Source organism: Cupressus sempervirens, chromosome 10 (assembly GCF_028749045.1).
Source record: "Cupressus sempervirens isolate cs-2001-9-10 chromosome 10, ASM2874904v1, whole genome shotgun sequence".
Classification (NCBI taxonomy): domain Eukaryota; kingdom Viridiplantae; phylum Streptophyta; class Pinopsida; order Cupressales; family Cupressaceae; genus Cupressus; species Cupressus sempervirens.
In genome coordinates this window covers 85,699,608-85,720,785 of record NC_143127.1, presented here as the reverse complement: position 1 = coordinate 85,720,785, position 21,178 = coordinate 85,699,608, and positions in this window count along the sequence as shown.

Below are 21,178 nucleotides of genomic sequence, written 5' to 3'. Positions count from 1 at the left end.
ATTACCTCCTATTACCAACTACTTTTCAATGCCACTTCTAGGAGGTAATCCACCACCCCAGCCAACCACCAATTATTTGTAGATGCCATCCCAAATGGGGGCGCAACCCACATATATTGGTCAAATCCCACAAGCCCCCCGATCCTTTCCCCAAGCTTCACAACCATCTTATACCTTACCTCCACAAAGCAATCCATTTATCCCACAGCCAACTTATGTTCCTCAATCCCAACCTCAAATCCCATATCAACAGCAAGCCTCGCAACACATGCAGCAATATGCACCACCTCCCCCTCAACAACCCGTCATCCACCATGCAAGTGCCCAAACAATGTACAATCCCTATCAACAAATCCCTCACAGCCATCCATATTCAGTGGCCCCATCTAGCGCATACCTACCTCAAGGCACTCCTACATTGGGGGCACCCCAGCCATCACCTATCAATTCAGAATGGGAGCAAATGAAGACAACTTTGAAATCCATCCAAGAAGGGAATGATCCAAAGACATTCAAGTTTGAGAATGTGTGTCCTTACCCATTTGATAGAGCCATTACCATGACACCATTTCCCAAACACTTTAAGGTACCCAAATTTGACAAATTCAGAGGAAAAGGAGACCCTGTCACACATATCAAAGAATTTTACATGCACTGCCAAGACGTGGCATACAATGATGTCTTCCTCTTGCGCCTTTTTCCCAAAAGCTTGGCTGGACCAGCTCTTGAATGGTTTTACAGAAACCCCTATGGCACAATTAAAAACTTTGCTGAATTATCTGAGGCATTCGTAGCCCAATATGCCCATCTTGTTGAAACAGAGCTATCAATAGTTGACCTTGTCCACACTAAGCAAAAAGGTGGAGAAAGCCTTGCTGAATACCTACAAAGATGGCAAACTCTTACTACCCGCATATCCTGCACCTTGCCAGAATGCCATGTGGTGAAAATGTTTATTGAGAATGCCCATCCCAGCTTCGTTCACCACATGACCATGAACTGTTTGCAGACCTATAAAGATATCAAAGAGAAAGGAATGATCCTTGAAGAAGGACTCATTAAAGATGGTGTGGTCAAGATTTACAAAGAGGCCAACCAAAATCAATCACATTCCAATGACAAGTCTAGGTATTGGAACAAAAACAAGCACGTTGCAACAGATGGCGTCACTGACACCAGACATGTGAGTATTGTTGGTCCTTCTCAAAATCAGTCTAACCCACCATATCAAACAAACAATCAACAAGCTATCAACTACTAGCAACGGAATAACCAAAGCTATCAAAACCACAATACAAGACCCAACTTTCAAGGGTCTAACAATCAAGCTAATGCCATCAATGCAGTTGTAGGACAAAAACCCAGATTCCAACCCGCACCTAGAAACTATACACCCCTTGGTGAGCCATTGGATGTTATTTTTGAGAAATTGGCTAAGGAAAACCTCATCAAATTTCCTCCTACCAAGCAAATTGATCCAAGCCAATCCAAAGCTGCGTGGTACAAAGATAATGAGTATTGCAAGTTCCATAGGGTAAACATTCACACCACCCTCAGATGCATGAAACTAAAGGATTATGTGCAGGACCTCATTGATTGGAAAGAAATCATTGTTGGTGCCCAAACCTCTCCCAATGCAGGCTTACAGATTTATCAAAATGCTTTTCCTCCACACAACAACCAAAATCTTGGAAAAGCACCTATCCAAAACAACAACAACACCAACAACCACCAGCCAAACCAACAGCATGGGAAGAACAATGACCAGACTTCATCCTACATAGACTACGGTAGCCTTATAGGTTGTATATCCAAGAAAGAGCCTTCCGTCAATGTTATCAATATTCAAGGACCAGACAATGAGTGTACAGTTACCACTCGAAGAGCATTATTTAACATCCCAGGCCCACCAGTTTCATCAGCACCATCAGCTCCATCAAAAAGCCGATACAATATCTTGGAACACCTTGGGAACATGCCAGCCCAAATCTCCATTTTAGACCTTCTCTGCACTAGTCCTGTGTACAAAGACATCCTTGATAGTGCTCTCATAGAATCTCGTGTCCCTTCTGATATCAATGCTACTGATTTTCGTAATCTTATCAGACACCTATCCTCCTCATGTGCCCTCTCATTCAAACCCACCGACATACCCGCGATCAAGCCAGATCACACCCTTCCACTTCGCATAGCCATCATGGTATCCAATTTCGCCATGAAAAGAGTAATGATAGATAATGGATCAGCCTTGAATATTTGCACCCGAAAATTCATAAAACAAGCTAGGCATACTGAGGCAAATATGATCAGTGAAGTTATCACCATCAAAGCTTATGACAACTTGGAAAGAACCACAGAAGGGACTATTTTGCTACCAATCAAGGTTGGGTTGGTCATCCAAGAGATGGTTTTCCATGTTATTGATCTAAACCTACCATTTAACATCCTCCTCGGCCACCCATGGATTCATGCCATGAAAGTCATTCCATCCACATACCATCAGTGCATCAAATTTCTGCATCAGGGCACTGAGGTAACCATCCATGCCGATCCAGAACCCTTTGCTTACTGCAATGTAGTTGAAGCCTCCTATACAAATCATTGCCCTAGAATTGATATCGGCACAGCCATCGCCAACTCATCCCACACTTGTAATGACCCAGGAACCATCCTCGCCTCCACCCTATCTACTGTGAAGATCAATAACAAAGGCTGTGGAGAATATAGTCTGTCAGATGCATTTGCTGTCGGAGCAATCCCACTTGATCCACATACCCATGGACGGCCGACATATCACAAATCTAAGGAGATTCCACCTCCTCGATACAAATATTTTGGCCCAACCACCTTTGTATCCTCAAAAATCCCTCTTCATGAAGAGCTCACTCCAGATATCAACAATTGGTTACATAAGGATGCACCTCCAAGAAATCAAGAACGCCTTGACCACTTCAGCCAGAAGTATCCCCAAGAACATAAGCTCATCACTGAAAAATGGAACTATCAAGGAGGTGGACTAGGACCAGAAGAAAGGGGCATGCAATGTCCCATCGAAGCACATAAGTGGGAAACGAAGTCAGGTCTTGGCTTTGGTATACCCACAACTAGGGACACCAACGAGAACGGTCATGCTTTTTCGAACATCCACCGCGACTTTGTCAAAATTGAAGACATTCTTGAGGAAGTTGAAAAGAGAGCCTACGACGATATCCCAAACCAAATCTTCTTAGGAGACTCTGTTCTCCGAGAACTATCCATCCATCTCATTGACCTACCACTCGCTCATCCACAACTCATAGATTGGGACCAACCAAGCGTCATACACATTGATGAGTTCACATCAGAGGAAGCACTTCTAAGATTCATGGGAGCTGAAACACCTCACAAGCAGACAAAGCCAGATTCTGCCTATATCTATAAACTAGATCCCAAGGGGTATTTTGGAGAAAATCCCCAACCTAGTTCCGATACACCCAAAACTGGAACTAAGGTGAATCCGGGACTAGCTAAGGCAGCGAAGAGAACCCCTCAGCAAGAAAATCCAGAGCCACAAGCAGAACATGAGCATTTAGTATTGCCTCCTCAAGATAATCGACCAGAGGTATCATCTATTCTAATTGAGGATACTAGAGAAGTCAACATCGGTTCTTCAGAGATCCCCAAACTTGTTCACATTGTTGCATCCCTATCACAAGACCAAGTTGATCTCCTCTTTGAGGTCTTAAGAGAGAATATTGGCCAATTTTCTGTTGGGTGATGCGACGCGCTCCGCTGCCCACAGGTGGTTAATTATGTGGTGTTCCATGTTCACTAATAGTCATGGCTTTTGGTGCAATGGAAAATGGGCCCTACAATTGGTATCAAAGCTTGGTTTTGGCCTGGTCATGGGTTCAAATCTCCCCCGTGCCTTCCTGACCCATGTAAGTACCTGGTATGCACGTCGAGGGGGAGATTTTTGGGTGATGCGACGCGCTCCCCTGCCCATAGGTGGTTAATTATGTGGTGTTCCATGTTCACTAATAGTCATGGCTTTTGGTGCAACGGCAAATGGGCCCTACATTTGCATGGTCATATCAAGACATGCCAAGGTTGGATCCAAAGCTTGTAGTTCACCATCCTGCAGTCGATCCAAAGATCAAGCCCGTCAGACAAAAGCTTAGAAAAATGCACCCCAAGGTGGCATTACTGGTCAAAGCTGAATTATAAAGAATGTTAGCTGCTAAGGTTATCCGACCTATCGACTACTCAGAGTGGATCTCCAACATGGTCCCTGTCACTAAGCCTTCCGGTGACATCAGAATCTACACTGATTTTAGAGATCTAAACAAAGCTTGCCCAAAAGATGATTTTCCCTTACCCAACATAGATATGATTGTAGATCTTACAGTTGGACATGAAATTTTGTCCCTTATGGATGGATTTTTTGGGTATAATCAGATCAAGATTGCAGAAGAGGATCAGCATAAGATAGCATTCACTACCCCTTGGGGAACCTTTTGCTACACCATGATGCCCTTTGGCCTAAAGAATGCTGGGGCTACCTATCAAAGAGCTATGACAGCCATTTTCCATGATCTTATCCATAGCATTTTAGAGGATTATGTGGACAATATCCTAGTCAAATCTCACACCTTCATGGATCATCTCGCTGACCTGGAGAAAGTCTTTGATAGGTTAGCCCAATATCATCTCATGCTAAATCCCAAAAAGTGTGTCTTTGGGGTCACATCTGGCAAGCTTCTAGGCTTCATAGTTTCTAAACGAGGTATAGAGATCGACCCCAAAAAGGTCAAGGCTATCTTAGACATGCCTCCTCCCCAGACACTGTGAAAGCTTCGCTCTCTTCAGGGAAAGCTTCAATCTGTCTGGCGCTTCATCTCCCAACTTGTAGATAAGTGTACACAATTTTCACATTTACTAAAGAAGGATGAGAACTTCAAGTGGGACCCTTTATGTCAGCGCAGCTTTGACCAGCTCAAGCAGCATCTTTACCAATCCCCCTATCTTGATTCCACCAATTCTTGGTCGTCCCCTGATTTTGTACATATCAGCAACACCTACTGCTCTAGGGGCACTTCTAGCACAACTTGATGATTATAGCAGAGAAAGAGCCATCTACTATATCAGTAGAACCCTAGTTGGTTATGAACTCAATTACACACCTATGGAAAAAGCTTGTTTGGCAGTTGTTTTCTCAACTCAAAATCTTCGCCACTACATGCTAAGTCATACCATCCAACTAGTATCCAAAATTGATCCTCTCAAGTATATGCCCTCTCAAACAGCACTCACAGGTCGGCTAGCAAAATGGGTTATGCTACTACGTGAGTTTGACATCCACTATGTGGATAGAAAGGAAATCAAAGGGCAAGCTATAGCAGATCACCTAGCTAATGCACCTCTAGTAGATGCATATCCTTTGCTCACCAAATTTCCAGACGAGCATATCTGCCTAATTGAAGAACAGCCCCCATGGAAGCTTTATTTTGATGGCTCATACACATCTCATGGATCAGGGGCAGGAATATTGCTGGTCACACCTCAAGGAGATTATATTTCAAAAGCCTTCAAGCTACAATTTCCTAGTACCAACAATATAGCAGAATATGAGGCTCTCATAGCAGGATTAAAGATAGAAGCCGAATGGAACATCACTGAGTTACAAATCTTTGGCGATTCTCAGCTCATCATCAAGCAAGTCCTAAATGAATATAAAACCAAAGATGAAAAGCTATTACCCTACAAAGAGCTAGTTGATCAGCTGACCCAGCATTTTACAAAGCTTCAGTTTACACAAGTGCCTCGAATGCAGAACAAGGCAGCAGACGCCATGGCCACTATCAGCTCGCTCTTGGAAATTCCCCAAGAAGCTACATAGTATGAGTTTTTAGTCGAGCAGCTCCTCACACCTGCCTATACGAATGAGGATTCAAATCGTGTTTGTATCTTGGTTGGTCCCCAATACCCTTGGTATGATGAAATTCACGCTTACCTTAACGATGGTATCATATCCCCTCACCTCACATGTACCCAACGCCAGAAACTCATCCGAAAATCATCCTGCTATGTTATCATAGCCAATACCCTATATCGTCGAGGTTATCACAATACTCTCTCTCGATGTTTAGATGAAAATGAGGCCTCGATGGCATTAAATGAAGTACACTCCAAACTTTGCGGTGCCCACACGAGTGGTATTTTCCTAGCACGACAAATCCTTAGAGCAGGCTACTATTGGCCTACCATTGAAGAAGACTTCTGTGACTTTGTCAGGAAGTGTCTCCCATGTCAGCAACATGCAAATCTTGTGCACACTCGAGCACAGGATCTATAGCCTATTGCACCACCTTGGCCTTTCGCTTGTTGGGGCCTTGATCTAGTTGGAACTATCACACCTCTCTCATCTGATGGACATAAATGGATAATAACAGCTACAGACTATTTCACTAAATGGGTGGAAGTAGTCCCCCTAGTCTCAGCTACAGGAGTTCAGGTCTCCAAGTTCATCTTGTACCACATTGTTTGCCACTTCGGCATCCCATCCACCATCTTCACTGACCATGGAGGTAACTTTGAAAATCTCAACATGGAAGAATTATGCACTTCCCTCTGCATCCATCACCACTTTTCTAGCCCATATTTCCCACAAGGTAACGGCCAGGCAGAAGCAACTAACAAAACCCTCCTCAAAATCCTAAAGAAAGTTGTCAATGATTTCGGCCACGATTGGCACCTACAAATAAATCTGGCTCTATGGGCCTATCGAACTTCCTTTCGTACATCCACAAGAACAACTCCATACTCCCTAGTCTATGGTGCCGAAGCAGTATTACCTATAGAAGTTGAACTTCCCTCACTATGCATATCTTTGTGAGGGCAAATATCAGATGAAGAATATAGAGTAGCTCGGCTCACCCAGCTAGATCTCTTAGACGAGAAGAGACAACAAGCCTATGACCATCTCACAGTATACCAAACTCATCTCAAAAGGAATTTCAACAAGAAGGTGCTCCCACGACACTTTCAGTCAGGTGACATGGTCCTCAAAGAAAACATGAAAGTCCAAGCAATATCCTCAAAGAAAACATGACACTTTCTTTTGATTTGGGGATCTTCCCTTTTGGGTCTTGAAAATATCTTTTCCAAGCAATCTCCTTGTTCCCTCCTCAAGGTTGCCATGATCTTCCATATCATGGTATGCTGCGAATGGGGCAATCAGAGCGTAAGGTCTTGATCATGTCTTTTGCTTGTTTTTTCTTTTTCTACTTGTGGGTTACCTAGTGTCATTTCCATGTTGCTTCCTCTGAGATTCATGTGTGATACTGGGGCAATCCTTGCATGTTTGTTTCGAGTCAGTTTGTCAGTCCTCTGGACGGTTGGTGAAAAGGCCTTGATGTTCTTGGTAACCTTGGAAATTAACCAACAGTCCTATAGAAAATCTAGTGCTCAACTACATGGTGGTACTTCTCTTTGAAGTATCCCCCCGCTCAAAAAAGCTTCAATGGAATCCCTTCATCTCCATTATCCCCCATCCATATCCTGCATCTGTCACTCCTCCCACAGCTTATGCATCAGTATCTCTTTGAATCACTCCTCACACTTAGCTTTAGGGATCCACAATCCTAGTCTTAGGGATCCACCAATCAAATCAATCCACCAAGCCTCATCTTTCGAGATCCACAATCCTAGTCCTAGGGATCTCCGAAACCCATCTTCTGCCAATCTGACTCTTTGAAATCCTGTTGCATCAGCTTTATCATTCCATCATCCATCTCCCTACCATGGATTCTTTTTATAGCGCTCTGCTCCTCCATCCTCCCCCCCAATCCTGGAAAGTCTTAAGCTTGCTTTACTATTGTGCCTCTTATTTCCCTTTATCATTCTCCCGTAGTGAGAGTTTGAGCTAATTCAGCCCCTTCTCTTTGCCAATCTATGTCTCTGCTCATCTCGATTTCTTGTACTTTTCAAGAAGTCATCGAGCCTCATTTCTCTCTCTGTCGCCTTCTTAAGGGGGCATCATCTAAGTCTAGTCTCTCCTCTTCTTATCTGAGACTAGGAAAACCTTGTTGCAAAAACATCTTCCTCATGTTGTCTTCACTCGAACTTCTTTGAAATAGTGTTGTCTCAACACTATGTCAAAGAGGGGCAAAATGTAGACACCTAAATTTGATTACACTGCTTTGGTAATCTAATTTAGCCATCTCTAAAGGCATCATTAATTAAATTTTTATTTAATTAATCCTTTGCCATCCCTAGTTGATTAATTTAATTAATCATCTATAGCCCTAATTGATAAATCAAATAACCTATTATTTATCAATTAAATCCTTTTCTTCTATCTAATTCCAAAATCCCCATTTATTAAATAAATCTATTTGATAAATAAAATCCTCAAATCCAAAAACCCCTAACTTATCCCTAATCCTCCATTTAGCCTAATCCACCCCATCCACCAATACTAACTTAGCTTAGCCACTAACTCACCCACCCTCATTAATGCCATCCACTTGCACATCTCTAACATCCCTAATCTAATCCTAAACCCAAGCCTAATCCACCCCCTAATTTTGTCACATTCCCTAAGCAAGTTTAAGACTTTCCTAAACCAAACCAAAGTCTCCCCTCAAAAATCCCAACCACCAAGTCATGAGTGCTCTTACAAACCATAAAAGACTCTTACAAGCCCACCCATGACTCTTACATCCATTTTCCACACTCTTCCCTCTTCCACACTCATTCCTCTTACATCTCTCTTACATACTCAACCCCACTCATCATTCCTTTAACCAACCCTTTACCCTACCCTCTCACACTCATCCTCCTTGTGACAAGTGTCACCTTCCCATTGGTGCTAAACAAGCACAATCCATGTGCTCTCCTTTGAGTGCATCCTAGCCCTCCTTAAGCCTTCATCTCTACTTTCATCTTAGCCCTCCATCCCTCAAGCCCTTAGCCTATAAATTGAATCCGATCCCAAGCCATTTCAACAACAACCATTTGAGTAAACTTATCATGCCCTTTTGAGAGCCAAAAGCCATACCCATACCCTTATAATGCCAAATTGAGAGCTCACAAGGCTACCAATTTTCCATTACCCATCTCCACCATTGAAGCAACTTTGAGCATCTTGAGCATACATCCACATCAAAGGACACATCTACAAAATCAAGAAAACAATGAAGTGCTTCATCTTTTGAGGTTTGCATCTCTTATTTGTTTTCTTTGTCTAAGCATATATGTGAATTTAGTTTTAGTTTGTGAATGTTTACTTTATTGTTAATGCTCTTTGCATACTAAATCTTGTTCTACATTATGAGCTTATACTAATGTCTGCCAAAATATAATACCAAACCCTAATCTATCCTATACCATATTTGCACAATCATCAGTTTGAACCACACACCAATTCAACAAAGAAACATCTAATCTTTTCCACTATTTCCAATGAACATGCATGAATTCAAGAAATTTGATCACAATGGCCAATGTATGACCAATTCATCATAACCCATTTATGTCACATCATCACTTAACTTTACATTGTGACAAATCTACCAGAGTCGACCTAGAGACTATCTATTGGGGATCAAACTTCAATTGTTCTAAGTAGTCTTGCACCTTCTCCTAAACATACTTCTAACGATCCAAACTATGTTTTTCTACAAACCAAATCATGTGTGATTGTAATTTTGAACTCATAATTGAGTATAGATCATACATCATGAGTTACAACATTTGGATCATCACATAATTGATAGACCAATCAAATCATTCATTGTTTTTCACTAAATGTTCAACGTGGTTACACTATCATAGTTTTCTCCATACTTATGTGCAGTACATGAAAACTTGCATACATAATCTTAAGACATTGTAGAGTCTCCCATATCAACTACACACTCGAACTCAACACTCAAATCAACCCCACATTGGATTTATAAAGCTCTTGAAAAACTACACTGACAACACAATAACTCGTCAATTGAAAATCAATTATACATTGAGACATCTCTACAACATAATCTACATCAGTATGTGAGGCATTTCTTCATTATTGGGAGTTCATTGTACAAAATGGAGCATTAGTTTATGGGTGTGTCCTCTTCCTTCCTAGTGCAAAGAGTCTTCCTAGATGTGGTCATTTTCCATGGGCTTAATCTCTTCATGACTACTTACAAGGAAAATTGATTCAACATTATATTTGGAGGTTGCCATACATTTGATGTGTTGTATTCTCAAATTCAAATTGACTGGAGACTCTAATAACTGCTAGTGAAATGATGGGTTCACTAGTAAGCATGATGAAGTGGGTAATGATGATGCAGCATCACTAGAATATTGTTTCTAATAGATATTGGTGTAAATATTTTGCTTCTCTAAGCCACCTAACACATAGAGTATTTTTTAACCAACATATATAGGCTTGTGTAGGGCTATACAATTGAAATTTATTATAATCTTAAACCTCAAGATGAAAAGGTTGTATTGTGTTTCAAGTGTGCATTAATGTTGAACAAGAACTACCATTCAACATTGACACTCGTGAGGCATGAATATGTTGAAATGAAAATATTCTAGCTACTATTGATGCTTACCGACAAGGAGTTGATATAAATCCAAGGGATTATCATGCATGATATGACTTGATAAAACTTATGAAATTTTAGCTATGCCATACTATGCTCTTTTTTATTATCAGTGAGCTCCTCTTTTGTGACCTGATGATGCTTGCATGTGGATTGCTATTAGAAATTGTTATGACAAAAAATAATTGCAAATGCTTGATCAAGCCATGAAGTGCTAACTTCAAAATTTTAGAAACAATGATAATAAAGGGATAGCCCTACATAAATTTGAAAAGTTGTAGAGCCGCCTGGGTCACCATGATAAAGTTGCATCATATTAAAAAAAGAAATATTGACAGAGGCAACAGCTAGAAGATTTGCTTCAATTGACATCTAAGGATCTTGGTCATATTATTTCAAAGGGAGTGGACTTTATCAAGATGGCTTCTCTAGGTTGGAAGGTCTTTATGCAAACATCTAGGTAATGATATTCATGGATAGATGGATACATGTTGGATTGACAAGCATTCAAGAGAAGAGCATGATGCATCATATGTGAAAGTAATGTAGGCTAAAGAATGAATACACAATGTATTGCCATGAAATTGAGGTGGTGGCACATATCTAAATTAATTTCTTCAAAGAAGAAGAATTAACATTTAAAGGGAGTCTAACAATCCATCATAGGCAACACTGGACAGTCAAAAGGATAATATTAGATTTTGAGGAAGTTTAACAATCTATCATAAGCAACCTTGGACAAAGAGGTGAGAAGTTTGATACTAGGTTCAAGAAGAGTATGATAGATCATCAAAAGCAACATTGAATGAGGAGGTTAGAAGGTCAATATCTATTTTCGAGAGTCGTATCATCATGAAAAAATTCTTCATGCATTCTTCTCTATGGAGGAGTTTGAGGTGAAAGCCCTTGTTCCACCCTTTGAGAGTAGCCACAATGGATGTCATATGAGAGAACCCATGACTTAGGATTCTTATCTGTGAGGTGAAAGAACTTGCTCCACCCTATAAGAGTAGCTATGGTGGATCCACACTCTAAGTAGCCATGGTGAATGTCATATGAGAAAATCCAAGACTCAACACTTTTGTTTATTCACCCTCTAAAAGCAGCCATGGTGAACATAATGATGAGATGATGACATCATGTTGAGTGATTATATGATGAGAACTTGTACTCATTTTTATTTCCATTAATGTGATTAGTCATGATGGACCTACCCTCTCTGAGTATCCATGGTGGAGGCAAGTGACTGACTCTATGACTCGACACTCCTATTGACTCGCCCTTTAGGAGTAGCAATGGTGACCATCATGATGAGATGGCGAAATCACATTAAGTGATTTTGTGATGAGCACTCATGCTCATTTGCATTTCACTCATGGGATTAATCATGATGGAACCGCTCTTTTTGGGTAGCCATAGGGGAAATTATAACTTACATATTGAAAAGAATTCCTCCCTTGCTACGAGGGAGTATTAATGTTATTGTAGTTATGATCGAATTCTTTCGAGCTTACTATGCCAAGTTTTAGTCTTACACTTTATAAGTTTGAAGTCTTTGGTAGAGGTGAGTGTGTTTCCAAGAGAGATGTGTCTAAGTATGTTTTAGGTCACTTCTCATATTTCCCAAGTGCTCCACTTTCTTTATTTTATGGGTCTCCCTTGCATTACCTTTTCCTAATCTTTCTAAGTGGGTTTTCTATTTTTCTAGTGCGCATGGGATTTAGGTGATCTAGGCATGGTTGGGGTGTGTTTTGGCTACCTCCCATTGAGAAGTAAGTGTTCTACATTTTATTCTCTTCTATCTTTCCCTAAGATTCCATATCCCATGGTTTCTAAGCTTTCGAGTTGTTTTTTCCCCTGAGAAAACTCTATCAAGTGTGTAATTAAAGCATGAAGTCATGACAGTGATTAATAGGCTATGAATATGATTATGTCATGCCCAGAGGCCTACAAAGCTATGGATAGAAGCCAGAATGAATCTCATTCAAATTTGTGGAGATAAGGTCAAATACTACAGAGGAACACGGGTATATGGGTTTTCTGTTGCGTAGTCATGGAAGCAAAGTTGTTTTGTTCTACTTATGATGCTATATAATATGGAGCCAAATCTCTATCCCAATGATCAAATAATGTGAGCACGATGTTGAATGAATCATTTAGGGCTCATAACAAGTATGGCATGCTCGAAGATATAGCTTTGAGGCTATTAGATTGAAGTAAAAGGTTGAGTGTTGTTTGTTGTGCTTCAATTTGGGAAATATTGTTGAGAGTGGGGTTTTCTGTCCCAAGGCAATGAAAAATGTCACTTCTCCAAATGCTTGGAGAATAGAAAGTCAGGTCACTATAAAATACGAATATTCTTAAGAGATTCTTGAAAGATACTTTCAAAAAATTTAGTGATGAAAGTGTGACCCCGATATAATGGAAATGCAGTATTAAAAGCCTCAGGCAAAAAGTGGAAGAACGGAGTGCACAAGCTAGCAAAAGGATTACTTCCTGTGTTGTCATCCTGAATAGAAGGAAAATAGGTTTGCAAAAAAGCTAAGTGTTTCTCTCTCTCCTGCATATGTTAACATCATCAAGTATATTTGCATTTCAAATTTTGAAGCAAAGTAAAGCACTTCCCATAAAGCTAAGCATTTGTGTTGTTTAGTGACTCTTAGTCATATCACTTTACTTTAAGTAAAGTAAGAGAGCTTTCAGGAACTTAGTATTTTATATGCAAATGAATGGAAAGTTTAAATAGTCGTTACTCATGGAATTAAATGCAAATCATGTCGTTATAATCATTGGCCGAACTTAATTTTGTTTGTGTGGCACCAATGTTCTAATTCCTAAAGTTATTTCATCAAAATTGCATCCAATTGATTTCCTCAAGTATATTTAAATAGCTATTTCTCAAGAACTGCATCATGTGCAATCACAATGAATGGCAATCAGAGCTATTGGTTATGATAAGTTAATTGGCCTGGAGAGTGAGTTAAAAGAGCTTATTGATGCATCCTTCAAATTCTACGATTTGGGTGATCTCCATAGAGGACTTAATTCTCAACCCATTCACCCAATCACTCAGAAACTGAAAGAGAGCGGACTAGTTGAAGTAGTTGGTTTTCCTGTGGTGGTACATGCACCTGAGCTCGTAAGGGAATGCATCAAAAGATACAACCCAAAAACAAAGTAGATTTTGTTTCGTGACTAGTCCATTGTCATATCAATTAACAAGGCACTAATGCAATCTACATTTGGCATCCCCATAAAGGAGCAGTATTGTGATGTTGATTTCAAGTCTTCTGCATCCATGTTCAACAAGAAAACCCTCAGACGAGAAGACATGCAGAGGACATGGTTACAAACTACTCGCTCAAAGAAGAGAAAAATGCCAAAAACCCTTTTTGGCACAAATTTGAAAAGAGAAATCATGGATATCCTTGCACTCCTCAAACTAAAAGGAAAAGAGGAGATTTTGGAGTTCATCGAGCACCATTTCTTCCTAGTGCAATCAATATGTGTTGAAGATATGAAGATTGACTAGGCACAAATCATCTATGATGAGCTCACCTCATGGTTGAATTCTTCTAGAGGATTCAAGAAATTCTACATGTTCTCTTATCAGATCTATGCTTTGGAAACTCACCACTTGTGGCCCAACCTCCCTTACATCCCAAATTATAATGAGCGCACCAAAGTCTATGAATTTTACCCACATCTGCAACTACAAAGAAGCTATGAGGAGTATGTAGCTATCAATGATTCTTTCACAATGAGTCTTTGCTAAGAATTGCAAGGATGCCCTAAAAGGAGACTCCAACTAGAGGCAATTTCAGCCATAAGCCAATTTAGATGCTCATTCATCCAGTTTTCAAGTTTCTCCTATTTGTGAATAGGAGCTTATGATGGATTTCCTAAGAGGTTACCAAGATATCCAGAGGACAAGGTGGTTCTAGTCGATTTGTGTTGACAAATACTTGAAGTGACCACCTTATGTTCTAATGTAAAGAAGATTGTTGGATTTTGTTCCCTATAGTGGTTGGCCCGTATTCACGTGCATCTAGATCAGATGCTCAAAATTTGGTAAATAGCTTTGAGAGAAAGATTAGGTTGTTAGACTATGAGGTGCTCAAGCCTCAATATGATCCAGTTAACTTTGTAAGGGATTTCCTGAAGTTGGGATATGCCTACGAGCATTTCCCAGATATTGAAGACTTCTGGTCCAAGTGTCTTAATGAGTACCAAACTCAGGAGAGATTTTGGTCGCGGCTTACCATTGATGAAATTAAATTACATAATGATTTTATTGATGTTTCTAAGCTTGTAAATGATGGAGCCTACATGCACCCCACATCTTACGAAAAGATCAAAAGCACCCCAATTTTGTCAACCCCACCTGCAGATCCAGTCATTGACTCTATGAAAGTTCTCGTGCAGGGGATAATCAAGAGAATAGACAAATGGGTGGAGTGGACTTGAGTAAGGAAGAAAAGGGCTGGGAGTATTGGTTCTATGGGTGGAGTGTCGACTAGAGCCACCTAGTCAACCATAGCAACGATGACCACAACCACTACATCAACATCTACAGGGCCATCATAGTCCATTGGCCAAGGGGAGACCAACCTCCAAAAAAGAATGTGCCACTCACTCCTACTTGTGGAGTTGGCTCTCTTCCAAATATCGAGAAGATTGGGGAGAAAGAGGATAACAAGGATAAGGGGAAAGAACAAGAAAAATCAGTGCCAAGCCATCTTCCCTTGTTCAAGTTATCAATTTGGATAGCGACACTAATCCCATGGATGGCCAAGACCAAGATGTATCTCAGCAGGGGGATACTTTAGCCCTTTTGATAACTAAGATAGTTGCCTTCCCTATGGCTTCTCAGAGAAAGCCAACTCCATTTATCCCGAGGAAGCTATTTGACCCCATAGCATTACAATCTGCTATCAATGTGCTCTCTACAGAGTCGTGGCTCAAAGATACCATTGATAGGAAGAAGACGAGATAAGAGGATGTAGCCCCATCAAAGTACTTTATCACACAAGTCACCTCCTCTCAACCATCGAAGAAGACAAAGAAGCAGAAAATGATTGTTGCACTGGCTACGGATTCAATGACTGGCCACATGCTAGTTGAGATTGTTGAGATTTAGAATGAGGGTAAATTTTATGAGCTCTCAAAGGATGATTTCTAGATCAAGACAGTGGATCTTGGCATCCCAATTTAAAACTCCATGGTGAACATGTGGAAGTCCACCAATGAGACAATCGAGGACAAGTTGGAATAGCTTAGAGTAGAGGAGTTATTGAAGGCCTCGAACAAAGAATTAGTGAAATACATAAGGTCTGCACTCTGGAGCACTTCTTCAAGTTAATTTGACCCGAATGCAGAGGAGAACAAGAACATACTCCTGAAGCTGCAACAAGAAAGGCAATTCAGGCAGGTGGATCGGGCATGGGTAGATCAAATCAAGGCTCAAGGTCCCCTACTAGTTGAAGACTTGGGAAGCAGCCTCAAGTCACCAGACAACAATATAGAAGGCAGCAGACAAGATGACAGAGCAATTGGCTCTTCTACAGGAAGTGATAGACATGAAGACAAATGTGGCCATTGCTCATGGTATTCTGAAGACTGGTAAGGGGTCACTATTTCACTGGAAGCAATCCTTGGAGGTTGTCATAGAAAGCTCCATGAGATCTACAAATGAGCTTAAGGATGTGCACGAGCTGGTGCAAAAGGTCATTGAAAAGTTGTTTCAATATTTGAAGACCTTGCATACAGAGTCCTCTGTTTCCACTAATGGTAAACTCGTGGACATTGAGATAATGAAATCCAAGTTCTTGGAATTTGTTGATGAAGTTGTTGACCCACTCAACTTCCAAGTGTCCAAGATCCAAGAACTCTTACTAGGGGATACAACCATAAGGAGGGAAATGGAGAAATTCTAATCAAGAGTGGCCAGAATAGATGAGCTGATAGGGATTCATGACTACTGGATGGTCTGAGTCAACAATATCATCATTCCAAATGTCAAAGAGTTAGACAAAGTAACCGAAGCCATGAAAGTCTATAGAGCTAAGTTAGTTACTTCTAAAAAGGCATGATGATTCTGATGCTTTTCTAGACATTTGTCATTCTCCCTCTTCTCTTTCCTAAATATAGTCTCTCTTTGCATTTTGTTCATCTCTATAATGGACAATGATTTAAGCTTTTCCTATTCTTAATTTTTTGTTCAGAGATGCTCTATGAAGAAATCATCCATGTAACTGACTATTTTGAGAAGGCCTATAAATGTAACCTTTTATGAAGTTAATTAGATTAGAAAAATTTACTTTGGGCAAACCCCTATAGCTGGGACTACTGTGTCTGACTCTGAGTTCATTTTAAGTTTTGTTGTTTATTTAGTTTAAAGTTGAGTATATGGAATAAATGTGTTAATGTTGAAAGTTGAATGAATGTCAATGAACTTGGTTTTGTTTCCTTCGTTCAATAGATTGTATGTCTTACTCTCTTCAGCATAAGCATGTCTTCTGTTCTCTCTACTATTTGTCATAGTTCGTGTGTTTAGAGTAGTTAGTTGCATAAGTCGAAAACTGGTGTGTAGAGTAGCTAAGAGAGAGCATTGTCAAAACATTAGCTAATTGTTTATCTAGGAATTACTTATTTGGACATCTCTTCCTTTTTTTCTTTCTTCTTATATTGACAATGTGAGGTTTGAATTAATGACCTCCCTGAAGGAAGCATGTTAATTCACACGCATAAATCTCTTCCTTTCTTCCAATTGTTGTAGCTGGTTATTGTTACTATAAATAATTAATTATTATTACACTTTACTTAAGTTTACTTAGGTTAATGCATTATTATATTAGTTTTCATGTAGACACCTAGAAGTATGCATAGTCATATGAGTTGTCTTGTTGACAACACAAGAGTTTGCATATTCATCTGAGTTTTCATGTAGACAACATAGTTGTCTGCACTCTAATTAAGCACATGTTGTCTAAAAAATCTTTTTATGAGATACACCTATGTAAGTTTATCCTCTCACCATCGCACAAACTCCTGTGCTCAATGGAGGATAATCCACTCTTGGTGGACATGTGCTTAGTTGTGAGGCATATCACTTTGCTAACTCCTAGTCCTTCTAGAGGCCTTTATATACAGGCACTTCTAGTGTATATTCATTAATTATTCATTTTCATATTGTTATTATGATCATACATTGTTGGTCCATATTGTGCTAAGTTCTTGACCTTCTTGATCTTGGTGTCATTTTTCCCTAAGGCAAATTCTTACATGGTATCAGAGCTGAGGAAGCATCATTTCATAGCCATTGGAGACCATTTTTGCTTCACCTCTCAGAGGACTATAATTCAGATCCAGAGTATCTGCAGCTATTAAGAGCGTCAAGAGCCAAAGAAGACCTCACTATTGCATCCAAAGTGTCAATTCGGTGAATTTTGATTATAAATTTGCTTACCCTAAGCCATGATCAAATTTGAGGCAAAAAAAATTTGCAAACCAGAACCTAAAGGCCCAATTTGTGGAATTGGTATGATCTCTTCAAATCTGTGCAATTAATTTTTAGATCTGCATTTTTATTATTTGTCTCTGCAATTTTTTTTCAGATTTGTATCTACAAAAAATTTTGGCATATTAGTCTTGTAGGGAAGCATTTATTGTAGGAAAAATGGGTGGTCAAATCCCGATGCTCGTGGCCAAAATATTCTTTATTCCAAGACATATTCCTCACAATCGGTGAGCCAGGGCTTCAACACACCAGGCAGACTCAATATCAAACAAACCAGCAGCAACACTTCAACCGGCAATCACACAATTTACCAGCGGCTTTAAGCCATTGTAATAACCGGTGGCTTTAAGTTGTAATAATTGATGGCCTTTTTGTTTTATACACAATGGCACCCTTTTGTTTGGTGCATGTGGGATTAATCCCACACCACCGCTAGTCTTCCTACTCCTGTCGGCGACCTCCTCCACACCAGCTTCCAAAACCAGCAACCACTTCTACTGACACTACCTGTCTGCTCCTGCCAATGGCTGACACTCCTCTGACGGCTTTTACATGTCAGCGCCCCCAAACACGTCATTTGCCACATTAGCAGCACCAACACAAATCCCACTCAGCAGACACATTAATGCCTCTGTACAGCATGTTAAATGCCACGTAGAAATTTGTACACGGCTAATGTCATCTGACACGTCACTATTTGTAGTACCATGTCAACCAGCTGGCCTTTTTGTTGACGTTGTCATCTCACTGTCTTAAAATTGACGATCATTTGACCATCACAAGAAGGCAAAATTGCACTACCGTAATAGTCATTTAGACATCAAATTTAACCTCGCAGTTTTTTGAGCAGACCCTTCTCCATATGCAATTTTGATTTGACAGTCCAACTTCGAGAAGCCATATCTCAGTCATTCAAACTCCAAATCAGGTGCAAATTTTTTATCTGGGCTAGAATTTCTCAAATTATTCAATGGTGCTATTATTTTCTAGTTTTGGTGCACAGGTTTGTCAGAAAATTTAGTTTTTGGCGACTATACCTATCCAATCCTACATTTTACAACTTCAAATGCTCCATACGGGCTCATCTAGACATATTTTCAAGTTCTATTTTTTTTTTGAAGTGCATAACTTTTTGTCTACTTTCTAGATCTGTAATCGGATTATAGGCATGTGTGGACAGAAATACCACTTTTAGAAATAGGTCATTTTTTGCATTGTATTGCTTTGATTAAACTTCAAAATTGTTGTTTATCTAAGCTACATTGCTAAGTACCAAATTTGAACTCCAAGAGGAGGTTGTAAATAGAAAAATCAGAAGTCCAAAATCATTCATTTTGGGGGGGATTTGATTGAGTGAAAAGTGGGGTGCCTCTTGGTATTGTGTTCCTCTTTTCTTCTTGTTATCTTTCTTTCCTTGCATTATGGGAAATCTTAAGATTCCAAAGCTAACACCACATAATTATGCCGCATGTCAGTTTAAAAAATGGTGTGAACTGATGAATTAAGAAGTTTCTCAATATGCAAATGGATCTTTTCCTAAACCAATAGGTGATCAAATATCTCAAAGTGAAATTCGTGCTTGGGAAACAACAGATAGGAAAGCCCTAGGACTCGTTAGATTACGAGTTGATGACAAGATCCTCTATTAGATCATAAAATATAATACAGCCAAGGAAACTTGGGATGCCTTTAAAAACCTATATGGGAAAGTGATTGAGGAGGATGTCTACAAGATGGAAGATGAGCTTATCTCCTTAGATCCTAAGAACTTTGATTCTATCTAGGATTTTATCATTAAGGTGAATGAGTTGAGAATAAAACTTAATGATTGTGGTAGTCCCATTAAGGATGACAGGTTGATTTATCTCATTCATAATAAGCTACCATCTGAATACTCCACATTTTTCTGTTCTTTCAACACCACAAAGGATACCCTAGGGTCTTCTTATCAAAAAATCACATATGATGACTATGCTCAATTTTTAGAGGATAAACAAGCTAAGTTGATAACAATGGGGATTCTCAAGTCTTCAAAGTCTAAGGCAAGGGTGGCTAACAATGAGAGCTCTAAAAATTCAACTAGTGAAAGTTCAAACAAAGGCAAGGGCAAAAAGAAGAAATGGAAAGATAACAAACAAGGTAACACAGAAAAGTCACCACCAACATCAAATAAACAACAAGGAAAGTCTTCTCCTAATACCAACAAAAAGGGGGACAATAATCAGGAAAAGAAGAAGTGTGCCTATTGCAAAAGAATTGGTCATGATGAGCATCATTGTTATCAGAAGAAGATTAATGAATTAAAAATCATCATGAAGAAGCACAATGTTACATTGCCTAATGCTTATAAGGAGAAGGGGTCTTCATCTTTAGATTCTGAGAGCAAAGGGCAAGCTTTACTCACAAACACTATTAGTTAGGGAGAATGGATTATTGACTCAGGTGCTACACATCACATGGGTGCTTCAAAGAGAGAACTTTTCTTCCATGACACCTTTAGAGGTACCTCACATCTTTGTAGGGGATGATACTAAAGTGGAAGTTGAAGGAAAAGGTGAAGTTGAGATGGAAAATGGAGTGTTCAAGGATGTTCTCTATGTTCCTAATCTTACCTCCAACCTTCTTTCAGTCTACCAAATCACTCACTATGGAGGTGGAAACAAGGTTGAATTTCTTCCAAATTCAGTGGTAGTGGAAAACATCAAAGATGACTCTATGGTTGCAATAGGTGAAGCTAATCATGATTCAAGGCTTTACACTTTCTCTTCCTTTGTGCCTAAATCTAATGCACAAGCCTTGTTAATGCATTCAAATACAAAAAATAAACTATGGTATGAGAGGTTTGGACATCTCAACTACAGGTATCTTCAACAGCTTAGCAGCAAGAACATGGTTCATGCTCTACCTCAAGTCCAGTTTTCAGAAGGAGTTTGTTCAGATTGTACACTTGGGAAGCATCTAGAAAAAATGTTTGATAAGGGGAAGTCTTGGAGAGCACAAAGTGTTCTTGAACTAGTTCATAGTGATGTGGCAAGCCCATTTCCAATGCCATCATTTGGAAAGTCTCGCTATG